Source organism: Triticum urartu, chromosome 3A, assembly GCF_056163025.1.
Source record: "Triticum urartu cultivar PI428250 chromosome 3A, HENAU_Tu73, whole genome shotgun sequence".
In the NCBI taxonomy this organism is placed as follows: Eukaryota; Viridiplantae; Streptophyta; class Magnoliopsida; order Poales; family Poaceae; genus Triticum; species Triticum urartu.
In genome coordinates, this window is record NC_141875.1 from 743493257 (window position 1) to 743499625 (window position 6369).

The 6369-nt window shown below is 41.8% G+C and overlaps 1 pseudogene; it reads left to right on the top strand.

Annotated features, from left to right (window-relative positions):
* Window positions 1–278: 278 nt before the first annotated feature.
* LOC125547398 (uncharacterized) lies at window positions 279–1240 on the top strand (annotated as a pseudogene).
* The last annotated feature ends 5129 nt before the right edge of the window (window positions 1241–6369 follow it).

Below are 6369 nucleotides of genomic sequence, written 5' to 3' on the forward strand. Positions count from 1 at the left end.
AATCGCTTCACTAAGCTACGTACATTAAAAGTCGTGATAGGCCGTGAGATTCAATTCGGTATTCGCTGAGCTGTGTACATTAGAACTCACGGGTCAAAGGATGACAACATGCACCAACTAAAAATTGCTAGATCTGAACAACTAAAAATCATAAACTTAAGCATAAAAAAAATTGCAAGATATGAACAACTAAAAATCATGAACCCGAGCAGCTAAAAATCAGGAACTTGTGCATGAAAAACATGCATTTGAACAACTAAAAAGTTACGAACTTAAGCATGAAAAAATTGCAAGATCTGAACAATTGCAACACCTTAGCCACAGAGCGAGCAAGTAATGGCAGCGCCCAACGGGGTGGTGGCAGTGGCAGGAAGAAGACCGTCATCCGCCGGATCGAGCAGGACGATGTCCCGCACGGCTGCTTATCCAAGGGCCGTGTGGGGTTCTTCAGCAAGGCGAGCGATCTGGCGGTCCTGACCGGCACCCAGGTGGCCGCTCTCACCTTTTCGCTCGGCAGCAATGCCTTCTCCTTCGGCCACCCCTCCGTCGACACCGTCGTGGAACACTTCCTGGTGGGGGAGGGTACGGGGGCTGGCGCGAGGGAGGAGGGTGCTGCCAGTGAAGATCAGAAGATGGAGAAGCTGCACCAGTAGTTCGACGAGCTGCGCACAGACCTGTTCAAGGTGAAGAAGCAGACCGAGCACGAGGAGGTCACGGCGAAGGAGCGTGACACGGGGGAGCCGATAGCGGCTTGGGTTGACCCGAATGTGCGCGACATGAGGGACGAGGACTTGGTGGCCTTCTTTGTCGTGCTGATGCAGGTGAAGAACATTGTCTCCGAACGCGCCAACCAGGTTCTATTGCGCCTCGACGTGAGCCGCATGGAGGAGGTGGCCCCGCCGCTGCCGCTACAGCTCTTCGGTGGCAGTACTTTGGAGCTCGGTAGCAGCAGGAGCATCTGATGCTGATGGCGACGCTGCCTCGGCTTGAGGTATTCGCCTCCGAGATTAATTTCCAGCAACAGATGTTGATGGAGCTGCCTCCGGCATAGGCGGTCACTGTCGGGATGGATATGCAGGAGATGCCTCCACCACTGGTGTTCGCCGCGGGGATGGAAATGGAGGAGATGCAGATAGTGATTCCTCAGCCGCCAGGATTCGACGATGAGATGGGGATGCCTCCGTCACTAGAGATCCCTGCTGGGCTGGAGACGAACGTCGGCTTCCCGTTCCCGTACTGAGAAGATGAGCTCTGTCGGTCCGTTCAAGTGAAAGCATTAAATGCTGGGCGATATTTCATCGATCTGTTGTCATCTAGTTACATCTGGATGCAATCTTCTGTCAAATTTTATGTCAAATCAATAATTAATGGCTAAATCTGTATTGTCCTGTCGCTGGCCGCTAGCATTTAATGAAATACAGACAACGTTCGCTGGCTACATGATTTTGAGTCAGCAATGTACTAGTGTTGATTCTTTTCTCAATGGACACACACGTTCAATACCAGGGATGGATTAACATGGTAACAAGCGGACATGCAATTCTCTACAATAAAACGAAGAATCAGTTTATCCATCATAATACGGACTTGACAAAGCTCGAATATATATTAGAATGGGATATAGTAGACCCAAACACTTTTTTTTCAAAAGGAGAATAACCTCCGGCCTCTGCATCAGTAGACCCAAACACGTGCACCAAAGAGAATGCTTAATACATGCCTGTAGATACCCCTCAAATCAGACTGCGGTGCATCCACAAAAACATATCCAATTGTTTCGATGATGTGCCATGGATCAAACACACGAGCTTGTGATACGTTCTCGCGGCGTCTTGGGTGGGTGGGTGGGTTATTTCTCTTTTCTCTTGTCAGTAGCGCTGATGCAAGATATGCTTCCGTGGATCACTGGTTTTCTATACTGGCTTGGCAATATATAATCGGTCATTGTGTTAAAAGGTATAAGTCGTGCAGAACCAGACAAGGCTCTAAGTGCAAGGGAATATTACAGAAGAATTCTGATGAATATACAAGGATGAATATATTTGTTGAAAGAAAGAGATAAACATATCATGGCATTATGAAAAATAATGATCAAATTTTTTATTTATGATCGAGGATTTGATCCAAAATGAAGAAATTGTACACCCACTATCTAACTAATGTGAGTCCGGAAACTTCCTCACTGATAATTTCACTCCCATAAGGAGCGCGTTAGAGGCGACAACATGCATATGAGGTGAAAGGACAAGCTAGGTTGTGACTGACCAATAGAGAATGTTTTGGCAAAAATGTTTTCAGCAATAAAAAGGCAATGAAAATAGCTACAACCTGTCATCTTTTTGGGAGTGAAAAATAATGTCTCAAGAAATTTCAATAATAGAAAGCTAGAATTGCATCAGATCGAGTGATACTCTGACAAACACAATCATAGTAATTAAGATGAGGATATGATGATAATACAATATTAATCAAATAGACAGCTGTAATACAACCTGGGCTAAGATGTCACTTGATTCATCAATGTGTTAACAATAGTTATAAGCAATTTCTTAAAAAAATGATTGATCTGAAGATAGAGAAACATATGGATGAGGGCCAATCGAAGAGGAAAAGTGGGAAAAATATATGAAAACCAATGGATTCCACATCGATCCAAAACACCAATTTTATCCAGTGGTTTTTTAATGATCCCTTCTTGAACATTGAAAAGTAGGGTTAGAGGAGAGAAGTCCTATGATAGAATTTCTTGGTTTTGTTCAAAACAAAGGTATAGTCATATTAGGCATGTGGGAATTTCCAATGGAATGCAACATGATATAGTAGTATTAGAGGAAAACAAACATGATGTATAATCTCCTACTTTATTCACTTATTTCTTGCATTAACATGACCTTAGTAAGTTTCACCATGTTTCTACAAAATGTCCATTTAATTTGCTAGACTATTGATGATAGTTAACTTCTAGACCAAAATCATGAGGACTACATAATATTAAATATAGCAATATGTGTTACATCTAGCCGCGCAAGTGAGCGGGTCACCCTGCTACTTGGTACTAATATCGTTAACACATTTTTAGAAAAATGTAATTAACACCTTTTTAGCATAAATGTAATTAACACTTGGCAAATTAAGCTTCATGAGCTATTACTTGGAGGGTCGTAACGAATTAACTATGATGCGCCAAGAGTATTCTAATTATAAAGGCTAGGGCCCACAGAGATAACCTCTTAATGAACTCTGGATGCACGCTCCGCTTTCAAACACAAAACCATCCAGTGCATGCATGGACACTAATTTCGTGAATTTATTGTCAATCGGTAACTGATACGTCTCAGTTGTATCTACTTTTCCAAACACTTTTGCCCTTGTTTTGGACTCTAACTTGTATGATTTGAATGGAACTAACCCGTACTGACGCTGTTTTCGGCAGAATTGCCATGGTGTTGTTTTATGTGCAGAAAACAAATATTCTCGGAATGACCTAAAACTCCACGGAACATCTTAGAAAAAAAATCCTCGCCAAAGATGAAGAACAGGGGGCCCACACCCTTCTCACGAGGGTGGGGGGCGCCCCCCTAGGGTGCGCCCCCCTACCTCGTGGGCCCCCTGGAAACCCTCCAACGCCAACTCCAACTCTATATATTTGCTTTCGGAGAGAAAAAAATCGGAGAGAAGAAATCATCGCGTTTTACGATACGGAGCCGGCGCGAAGCCCTAAAACCTCTTGGGAGGGCTGATCTGGAGTCCGTTCGGGGCTCCTGAGAGGGGGATTCGTCGCCATCGTCATCATCAACCATCCTACATCACCAATTTCATGATGCTCACCGCCGTGCGTGAGTAATTCCATCGTAGGCTTGGTGGACGGTGATGGGTTGGATGAGATTTATCATGTAATCGAGTTAGTTTTATTAGGGTTTGATTCCTAGTATCCATTATGTTCTGAGATTGATGTTGCTATGACTTTGCTATGCTTAATGCTTGTCACTAGGGCCCGAGTGCCATGATTTCTGGTCTGAACCTATTATGTTTTCATGAATATATGTGAGTTCTTGATCCTATCTTGCAAGTCTATAGTCACCTACTATGTTTTATGATCCGGCAACCCCGAAGTGAGAATAATCGGGACCACTCCCGGTGATGACCATAGTTTGAGGAGTTCATGTATTCACTATGTGCTAATGCTTTGTTCCGGTTCTCTATTAAAAGGAGGCCTTAATATCCCTTAGTTTCCAATAGGACCCCGCTGCCACGGGAGGGTAGGACAAAAGATGTCATGCAAGTTCTTTTCCATAAGCATGTATGACTATATACGGAATACATGCCTACATTACATTGATGAATTGGAGCTAGTTTTGTGTCACCCTATGTTATGACTGTTACATGGTGAACCGCATCCGGCATAATTATCCATCACTGATCCGGTGCCTACGAGTTTTCCATATACTGGTTTACGCTTATTTACTTTCCCGCTGCTACTGTTACAATCACTACAAAATACCAAAAACATTACTTTTGCTGTCTTTACTTTTGTTGCTGCTACCACCACTATCATATTACTTTGCTACTAAACACTTTGCTGCAGATACTAAGTTTCCAGGTGTGGTTGAATTGACAACTTAGCTACTAATACTTGAGAATATTCTTTGGCTCCCCTTGTGTCGAATCAATAAACTTGGGATGAATACTCTACCCTCGAAAGATGTTGCCATCCCCTATACTTGTGGGTTATCAAGACCAATTTCTGGCGCCGTTGCCGGGGAGCATAGCTCTATTCTTTGAGTCACTTGGGATTTATATCTGCTGGACACTATGAAGAACTTGAGAGATCCAAAAACCAAGATCTATCCCTCAACTACGAGGGGAGGTAAGGAACTGCCATCTAGCTCTGCACTTGATTCACGTTCTGTTATGAGTAAGCTTGCGACACCTACACCTGCTTCTGCTATTCGTTCTGATATGTCACATGTTATTGATGATGCCACTTTGCCTATGCATGATACTTATGATGAAACTGCTTCTATGCCTGATACTACTGTGCCCCTTAGTGAATTTCTTGATGAACAAATTGCTAGGGCTAGAGAAAAAGAAATTATTGAATCTGAATACGATGATGATAGTGATGATGAAAATATGCTTGTTATTCCCGAGGGCTATCTTTTTGATATGGAATCTTCTGCCGCTATTTTAGCTTGCAGAGATAGATATGAGCTTAAGAGGTTATTAGTTAAATGGAACAAAGAATCACTTAGAGATAAAATGAAACCCGACCCTGATTTTGCTACTTCACCTATATGTGTTCCTGATAAGGATTATGAATTCTCTGTTGATCCTAATATAATTACTTTGGTTGAATCTGATCCATTTTATGGCTATGAATCTGAAACTGTTGTGGCACATCTTACTAAATTAAATGATATAGCTGCCCTGTTTACTAATGATGAGAGATCGTGTTACTTTTATATACTCAAAATATTTCCGTTCTCATTAAAGGGTGGTGCTAAGATATGGTTTAATTCTCTTGATCCTGGTTGTGTGCGTAGTCCCCAGGATATGATTTATTACTTCTCTGCTAAATATTTCCCTGCTCATAAGAAACAAGCTGCTTTGAGGGAAATATAAAACTTCGTGCAAATTAAAAAAGAGAGTCTCTCACAAGCTTGTGGGAGGCTTCTCAAGCTACTTAATGCTTTGCCTGATCATCCTCTTAAGAAACCTGAAATACTTGATATCTTTTATAATGGACTAACCGATGCTTCCAGAGATTACCTGGATAGTTGTGTTGGTTCTCTTTTCAGGGAAAGAACACCGGATGAAGCTGAAATTCTATTGAATAATATGTTGACAAATGAAAATAATTGGGCACCTCCTGAGCCAGTTCCTGAGCCAACTCCTGCTCCAATTACTGAGTCTATTCCTAGACCAACTTTGAAGAAGAGAGGTGTTCTATTTCTCAGTCCCGAAGATATGCAAGAGGCAAAGAAATCTATGAAAGAAAAAGGTATTAAAACTGAAGACGTTAAGAGTTTACCTCCTATTGAAGAAATACATGGTCTTAATTCACCGCCTGTTGAAGAAACATATGATCTTAATTCTTTATTTATTAAAGAACCTCCTGATCCCGATATCCCGACATAGGTAGTAAAGGTAAATTATCTCTATAGATATGATAAAGCTGAAGTCCCTCCTACTAATATTGCTAGTCAGTGCTTGGATGAGTTTGATAACTTTATGTTTAAGCAAGACGACTTCAATGCTTATTTTGGTAGACAATTAAAATAAAATGCTTATATGATTAGACGCTTGGGTGATTATATGGCTAATATTAGAGGTGAACTTAAACTTGTTAGCAAACATGCTTCTATGGTT